Source organism: Copadichromis virginalis, linkage group LG3, assembly GCF_057382275.1.
Source record: "Copadichromis virginalis isolate Kocher_CV1m ecotype Utaka linkage group LG3, C_Virginalis_male_GT1.1, whole genome shotgun sequence".
Taxonomy (NCBI): domain Eukaryota; kingdom Metazoa; phylum Chordata; class Actinopteri; order Cichliformes; family Cichlidae; genus Copadichromis; species Copadichromis virginalis.
The window spans coordinates 33,192,132-33,201,280 of NC_140620.1; the positions used below are offsets into that span (position 1 = coordinate 33,192,132).

Sequence of the window (9,149 nt, forward strand, 5' to 3'; positions counted from 1 at the left end):
TGTCGTTCCTCAGTCGTCATATTTTGTCAGGTTATGTCATGCCACATCATGAAATCCCAGTTTTGATCATCCTTCCTAGTTTGAATTTAGCTTTTAATTCTTGTGCTCGTGTATTGTATTTCTAAGTTTGTTTTCTGCCAGTGAATAAAAACTGCCGCCTTCAAGTTAAATATTCCTTGTCTGAGTCCTTTGCGTCGGTCAAACCTCTGCCTGTCACACAGCTCACCATGACAAGATGCTTTTGTGTCAAAGTGACTGCAGCTAAAACACAGAAAAGCATGATTGGGATTTGGCTTGGCTTTTAATAGCAGATAACCTGTAAAAATACTCTGCAGTAGGTCAAAAACGGAAGAATACCACAAATAAACATATGAACATTACCTGATGCTGCTGAAGTGAAGCAGAGGAATTTTACAGAGGTTTATTAGAGACACAGCTGAGCGTTTTGCACTTTGGCATATTTTTCAAAAGTTTACATTTCTCTGATTTTTAACAACCCACCCCTATGCAGTATGTTCCATATAAAAAAGTTTTGTCACCTGAACAGATGACACCAACATCATAAGAATGTCCATAGTAGTTGTAGTAGTTTCCCCATCCAGAGTGTTGACATTCAGTTAGAGAACTTTCATTTCCTGAACAGCTCACACCACTGAGCCAAATCTGTCCAGTTCCTGCACCAAATTGAACTGATTGAGGAACTTCCAGTGCCGACCCACAGTCTAACTGTCTGCAAACCACCTCAGCATCCTTTAAGTCCCAGTTATAATCAGAAACTGTTCCCCAGGTGTTATTGTAAAAGATTTCAACTCTGCCAGAGCATCGAGTCGATCCAGATCCAGTTAATCTGATTGTGGATGTACCTGAAAAAGCAAACCATAAAAAACCTAAAAATTACATACAGTAGGCTATAGCAACTGTTTTCTTTCTTTTTTTAAACTTTCTGAACCCATATATTGCTGAAAAATACTTTGTATACTTTGTTTCTTTCTACTAAAAAGACATCCTTAGCCTTAAGTTCCGCTGAATTATTTTTTAAGGAAACTAAAATTACACCGTAGCACCAAAAATTTACATGAAAAATGCAAGGTTTGATTTAGAAGATTGCACACTAAGTCACGGGCTGTATTAGAAAATGTAAGTGATGGTGGCATTTCTGTCTTGTTATCAAATATGTAAAAAAAACAAAAAAAACAAACATCAAAAATGAAACTTGATGATTTTGTAAATTGTAACAATGCTTTTTTTTGCTCACCAGGCAGCTGTGCGTGACAACCTGAAAAGTGGAAAAAGACAAAACCAGTTTAGAGCAGAAGATGTCTTGCACTTGTGAGAAAGCAAATATGTGAAACTTAACAGTAAAGTCTTTTTTTCATAATTCTTAAATCAAAATATTTTTCACGAAAAAATCAAAATCTGACAAACTCCATTTAATTTTAAACTGCAACCCTGGCATATCTGATAGGAATTTCGCACAGTTTTTCTAACCACCCATTACAAAAAATTGCCCGTAATAACATATTATTTAATAACTGATTAAACTCTTGAATACTGTTGAGATTAAATTATTTGAAGTACCTCAATTCTATGCTTTGGATTAACTAAAATGCCATATAACCATATAGTGTAGTATTAAGTGGACACAGCCCTGAAAAATAAAGGCATTAGACTACGTGTCCTTAGGGGGTAGATTCTCACCCACGCTTGCCTGGGGGGAAAAAAGTCGATAACAGGGCTCCATCTTCTAGTGGAAAGTTACTGAAGCACTGGTGTTTAGACTCGAATGAGAGAGCTAGCAATAACTGTTAGGGGTACACCCTCATTTTGAGGTCTGCTGCACTGTGTCATGCAGAACACCTCTCCCTTCTAGAAGTAATTGTGTAAGAGAAAAAAGTGTGAAATTGTCTACTGAGCAGTGTTTTGTCTTCCATCAGATGCCTATGACGAGTCAAAAGAACTTGGTGAAGTGTTGATATTTAACAATTGGGGGCTCGTCCGGGATTCCAATACTAGGCTAAGAAAGACAGATTAAGCGGTTTGGGGGGTCAACCAGCAAAGCGAACAGAGACCCTCATTCTCATTTTAAAATAAAGGTAAGCACCACCTGTTCAAAGTCAAAATCAAAGCTTGCATGTTGGAGCTTATCTAAATTGTCTGTTCGCTTAGTTGATGGAATTCTCAGAGTCAATTTGCTGCAGTAGACAAAGAGATGATGTGTGATCTGTCTCAGTGTGTTAGAGCAACTAAATTGTGGGTGTAATAAGCCAAGTAAAACTAATTGGCTGTTGTGGATAGTGACTGAAAAGAGTAAGAGTAATTATCCTTGGGCGTGGTGGCTCCACTTGCTTTGGACGTGAGGCGAAACCCATGGGACCGGAATTAGGGTGGCAACCTGGGCAGGTGTGGACCCCCGAACAGCTAAATCGAGGTGAGGTATCATCGTCACAGTTGACGGCCTACACAAGAGCAGTCCAAAGTTTCTCCGCTGGCCAGATTCCGTGCGGGGAGCGGCGAGCCCATGCAGCGGCGTTAGATTGCGTGTGTGAATGTGAAAGAGCGAAAGGTTGCGTCTCGATTGAAATTGAGTAGTTAAATTCGCCATGGTTGACAGCATGTATGAGAGTAGGCCCGAGTTCTTTCACTGGATGGATCCCAAGCTAAGATCGTTGGCCCGCTCTAGTGCCTCTAGACTGTGTGCGTGTATAAAAAAGAAAAGTTAAAATTTCCTACAGTTGACAGTCTGCTTGACAGTGGGGCTAAGTTCTTTTGCTGGTTAGATTCCGAGCTGCGATAGCCCGCTGTAGTGCCTAAAGACTGTGTGGGTCAATTTTGGGTTAGTAAATTAGGCTTAAAGTTGAAACTTGCGTCTAAAACCGTGTGTTTGGGTGTGTGCAAAGTGAGATGCGCTCTGCAATAGTGTGTGAGCACTACAATAGTGCGGAGTTGATGTCTGCTGGCCATAAAGTGTAAAATTGACTGTGACTGTTTAGATTAAAAGGACTTTAAGAGTCTCATATGTTGTGACCTGTCTCACAGGAAAGTGAGTTATTTTGTGTTGTTAAATAGCAGCTGAAAAAAGAGGCAGGTTGGATTGGCATAGTAGATCTCCGCAGATGTGTGTGTGTGTGTGGAATAGAATGTGACAGGTATCGTGTCACATTCTAGGAGAGGAGAAGTGTTTCTCAGAGTGGAGTGAGCCAGACTGACAGAAGGAGGAAGAGCAAACGGCCCAACTCAGAGGGGAGGAGCTGAGTGTGAGGTGGAACCAAGGAGGAGCTAGGAGAAGCAGTCTTTGTGACAGCGGGGGAAAAGTGCCTAAAACAGAGAGTCAAGAGCAAAAAGAAGGGGGGGGGGGGGATTATTATGAATTATGCACAAAAGCTGAAGCAGAACAGGATGAATTGGAAAAATATTTAAATTAGCAACAAAGAGAAATGTATTTCAAGAGTGTCAAATAACGAGGGATGAAATATTAAATAAATCTCTTAGTGTGTTAATACAGGTGACTACAGACCTGGATCAACCCCCTCCACGAGCATATCGGCCAGAACATAATGATAGATATAATAATTGGAACCACAACGAGGCCATGTTTTGGCTGAAAATTCACAGCTTCACCTTCATGTATATGTTATTCTGAAAAGAAGCTTCAAGGACGGTCAATCTCTCCCTGAAAACAAGGGGCAGCTTCAGAGCAAAAGCATCAACGTTAAGAGTCAACACCAAGTGAACAGATAACAGCGCTGCCCTAAAACTTCAAAGGGTTCAGCAGCATGTACAAATACTATTGCAGATGGAAGCATGCGTTCTCTATCACAGGCTGAGAGGATCACCTGCAACATCATTGTGTGCGAATGGAGTTGAGAAGACGCTCTGAGTCTCACATTTGAAATGGCTAAGGAAGAAAAGAATGAAAGACATAAGACAAAGCTGAAGAGGAACGGCCCACTGGGCCTCTGACATGTCAACAGCCGAGAACTGCCGCAGATGTGGGGGAGGAGACAGCAGTTGTGAGGAGTGAGAAGAGAACATGGAGGAAAATGAAGGATGATGTTGTTAAAGTGAGAGAATATGAAAACTGTTGAAAAGTAAGGCAGATGGAGTTGTGGAGGATTGAGAAAGTGTCCAGATTATCACAATAAAATGGACAAAAAAAAGAGAGAGAGAGAAAGAGAGCACACACACAGACATGAAATGCTTTTTGGAGAGAATAGGGAGCTGGGGGAGACTGTTTCAATCCACAGCTCCACCTCCGCCTACTAACCATACATGCAAAGAAGACCAGCTTACACTCATGAACACGCCCATATCTCTCATTAATGCTAAAATAGACTCAACAGACACTTGCTATCAAACGCTGAGTCTACTGCTAATACGTAACTCTCTGGATTGCAGGACAACAGGTTGACATGTGTGAAAAGAAAAAAAAAGAAAAGGAGAAAAGAAAAGAGGAAAACTGGTATGACCAACTGGTAATTAGGTAATAAATGCACTTTCAACATAGTAAATTGTGAGATGGGAGGCAGGAGGAGGAGAGACCCGAGGCGTCCGAGTGTCAGGTGAACTGAACTTCAGGTAAGAAGTTATGACCTGCAGTCTATCTGGGTCAGATATAAACAATGTTTAGGTGGAGTTTATTTTCGTTGTGCTGACTTTTTACAGTCAGTTACAATAACTCGTACTGCGTACTAGCTAGCATGACGGAGTTTCTATACAGCTGGGTGGGTGCTATGATGTTATTGATAGTGAACTTTATTTAATTCATAAGGTTAGTTAGTAGAGTTTCGTAAAAAAACGAAATTGTCCTGTATTCAGAGAAAATATTACGCAAAGATTGTCCCAGACTTCAGCTAGAATGGAAAAAGACACAAAGCTGGATTTATTCTGTCTTTATGCTGAAGCTGCCTCTTCTTCTCTTATTCTCTCTCCCTCCTTCTCCTGTTGCTACTTCAATCATGCAACTGATCAATGATCAGCTGATCGGCTTTTCTCTCTTGTTTATTTATCGCCCACTTTGCGCCAGAAGGAGGAAACCAGCAGATGTCAAGCTAAACAACAGCAGCACGTTTAAGCTTGATCAGCTGTTGTTAAAATTTATTTAATATTAATTTCTAGTACAGCTGATGTTTGCTGGAGCCACAGCTGTAAAGCTGCTGGTCATGATGTCGGTTTGAATATGTGGTGAGAGGGAAACATGAAGATGAAACCAGGAGATGTCCTTACTGAATCATCAGAGCTGAACAGGAATGGAGAAACAGGTTTACCTTTTAGGTGACATGAATGAGTTGAAGGGAAGTTATGAACTGTTTCTGAGAGACAAATAACACCAGGATCCTTTTCTAAGTAGCCGACAGCTGGTAACTGTGCAGGGGCGGATCTAGCAAAGTTTGGCCAGGGGGGCCAGGTAGGGCATTAACAGGGAAAGGGGGGCACAAAGAAGTACTTTTCTTTCTTATTCTCATTTAAAATATCTAGGTTTTAATAAATACTTATCTGAATCTTACAACCAAAGTTTTTATCTGATATAAAATGTATAGAAATCATACATATACCAACAAGACTGTACATCACTGTCACAACAGCATTTGTTTTCATTCAAAGGCTTTATGGCTTTTCCTATAATACCTGGTGGGCCGGTCTCTAGTCTAATGCCCGGTTTTTTGTCCCAGTCCAGCCCTGGGTGGAACTATGCCAGCTGACCCCATACTCTCCAGAATTGTGGAGCACTTGTGGGCAACCAGTAAATATGATGTGGGGAAAATGAACAGAGGTAGTGACTCTCAAGTCTCAGTTCAGACCAGGTAAGCATCAGCAATTAAATAAAGCAAGGAGCAGTGACAATAGCACTGCCTGTTATGGTAGCGAGAGTTCTAGACCCTACATCATATTGTCTTATTAGGAGTGGAAGGTTTTATGGTTCATTTGGTGAGAGGAAAATAGTTTACGTTTGGGCGTGTCCTGAAATAGGCTTAATAGTTTATATATAACAGTGCACTTAGAAGGACCTGTCAGGCATCATTCTCCGGTGGTGATGTCTTGTTGATAATTGACTAATCATCTCTCTTTCTCTTTCTCTCTCTCTTTCTCTTTTAAGCAGGCTTGCACGATTGGAATTAACAGTGCTGTAAAACATTTTCTTGAGAGCAAATATAAGGTGAGCTTCTCCAAATTACAATGGGCATTGGAGAAAGTTATCTATGTGGGACACGATTAGATGGTAAGTCCCTGCCTAAAAGGATTGCAGCGAGTCAGTCCAGTCCAAAATCATAAAGAATTGTTTTTTCTTTTAAAACTGATGACATCATCTTGTTGTTAATGGATACGCGAATATTTTGCGCGTGAGACTCCATTATCAGCAATACCTGGTATGGATGCGTGTCAATGAATACGTGTGACTAGACTGAAGATGTGGACTAAAGTTTTGACAGACTTGAAAATTGAGATTAAAGACTGGACTTATTTTAGGATTAGTAATTTCCAATGCCTAATTCACCCTAGTGGTAAAAAGAGTGTATTTAGGTGTGTTTTCAGTAGGAGCAGGAGGACGAGAGACCAGGGGATAACTGTAGCTTCTCGTGAGTGTGTGGAACTGCAACCCTTTGGCTGCTAATTTTGAGTTATTGATTTTTACATGAAGAGAACTGTGTTTTATTGGCTGTGTTTTGATTTGGGTATCAAATTGTATTGTTGGGAGATGCCAAATGCTACAGTGAAGAAAACGTTTGACATCGCTCACGTGACATTTGTGTATATATGTACAAACATTTTAATAATTCAATAATAATTATCACTTAAGTTATAATTTATGGTTGTTTTAGGTCAGTCTGTCCAGTATTGTAATAATAATTATCTTAATAATATTCTGATGGCCTCAGGTCGACAATTATTTTATTTTATATATTATGCATTTGTTAATAAAAACTTGTAATTGTGACAGATTTACAGTGAGCTCATTCTCACTCTCTTGTCAAAGTGTTTCACAGACAAAGTGTGCTTTGTCCTTGGTACTGTGACACTCCAAAGGTGAGATTTGTCTGATCACTAACATATCTCATGGAGATATTTACAGCAGCATTTACAAAGAGAAAAAATTATTTAGATTTTTGAATTGCCAAAAGAATTTGTACCACCTCCAGGTTTACTGTTGGATCATACACCAGCGCCAGGACCATAAATCATTTGTGATAATAACAGTATTACAAACTTCATTTTCATTATTGTGATAGCTATCCAAAAAAAATCATTAACCACATTACAAATACCATTTTCAACTATACAATAACACAACGGATCATGTTAATAGTTAATCAACAAATTGTTAACAGGATGATAAAATAAAATAATCTTCCCAAGTTTAATTAGGAATTAAGTAAACTAGAAATTTTATTAAATCTGCACTGCTAGTGATCACTTGTCAGTATGAACACTGCAAAATATAACCTGCACAGCTAACAAAACATACTAACCTGAAATCCTAAACTAGTAAAGAAGAAACTGACTAAACTGAGTCAAACACATATTATATTCTCAGATGTCTTCTCAGTGTGAACATTTGCGTATGGGTTCAGATTTTAAACAGTCAATGAGTTTGACTAATTTACTTTTATAACATTATAATGTTAGACGACGATGATGATGATTATTATTATTATTATTATTATTATGACAGTATTAGAATAGTTAGAATAGTTTAGAATAGTTAACATTTATGCTTTTAATTAATTCTAATTAAACTAGTTAATGAGAAAGAAATAAGTAAAGAAAAATCCTCACCTTTGCAAAAGAGTATGATCATCAAATTAAACCAGCACACAAGCTGTTGCAGAGCCATTGCCGACTACACCTCTTTCACATTGTCTTAGACTTTAAATCCCTAGAAAACTTGCTCCACCCATGGCGACATTCTTTACTCCTAAACCATTATTAGCGTCATGAGAAAAAGGTCAAACACAATGGTCTTGGTACCTGTATAGTCTGGTGAAAAAATGCATTCACTGTGATGTTGTGTAGCCAGTTGGACCACATTTCTACACAAAGCTCCTCAACGGACTTTAGTCTTTAAAACTATGATTCAGAAATGATTGCTTTTACTATTGTTGATGTTGTTTTGTTTTTTAAAGCAGGTTTGCTTTTGTTTTATTGTCAGTAGTATTGCCAACTTGTATTTGATAGTCATGGTCCCAGCACTTCCTGGGGTCCACTCCCCAATCTTAATTTCGTGTATTGCTCTCTCTTTTCTGGAGTAGTTATGGGCTGGCTGTTCTCGCTGCATGGAGCTGCCTGCTGCTAGAGATTCTAGTTTTTCCAGCCTATAGCTGTTATACCTGTTTCTTGCCTCCTTAGGACTGGATGATAAAACAATAAAGATAATATTCCAGAAAGAACTTTTTCTAAATAAAAAAATGAGACACGGTTTAAAAAGTCCATAGAACACAGTCTATACATATTTTTGACAGAAACCAAGACAGACCAGCAACAGCAGGTGTTGTTTTTCCGGTATATAAAACTATTGTGACTTATTGGACTATGATCTGTGAAACATATACCAAACATATCTCTCATTATATGATTAAAATGTCTTTTAAGAGCGCCCTGGTCATGAGAGCAGCAGAAATAAGCAACAATTATAACAGTTATATAAAGATATTTTCAGTGGCCAAAAACGACTGGGTGGAGTCATACAAAAGGCAGAAGCAAAAAGACACTTGCAAATGCATTATTCCTTTATTTTATATATAAACTCTTCAAAAATTCTGTTCACTACAGTCTACTTACCAATATAAGGAAAGATATGACACATAAGGAAATTATAGTAACTTATTGGCCAAAGTTTGATACGCCAGAAAACCCTGCATGTAAAAAAAACAAAAAAAACCACAAAAAAGACAAACATACCAGCCCCCACTTTATGTTATGCCCAGTCTAGGGAGACAGGAGAGCAACATAAGAGTTTAAAAAAGTGCCTCCACTTCGGTCCCCAAAGCCAGAAACTTAAAAGCCCATTCACAGATAGAGGTGATGTTGATTAGTACACTATTTATACCAAAACTGAAAGCATAATCTCCAGGGTGAACCAAAGTCAAAACAACAAACAAAAAAAGCTATTCAAAAGAAGTGCTACCTAAACCCTATGTCAAAACAAAGACAAG

The 9,149-nt window shown here is 38.7% G+C and overlaps 1 pseudogene across 1 annotated transcript in view; it reads right to left on the minus strand.

Annotated features, from left to right (window-relative positions):
• LOC146714266 (uncharacterized) overlaps positions 1-7,831 on the minus strand; it is a 62,961-nt pseudogene extending 55,130 nt beyond the window's left edge. Inside the window, exons 1-3 of the transcript XR_014916480.1 lie at positions 7,774-7,831; positions 1,256-1,276; positions 540-863 (exon numbers count right to left, since the gene is read on the minus strand). The product of XR_014916480.1 is annotated as an uncharacterized LOC146714266 (transcript). The remainder of the gene's footprint in view (positions 1-539; positions 864-1,255; positions 1,277-7,773) is intronic.
• Between the last annotated feature and the right edge of the window lie 1,318 nt (positions 7,832-9,149).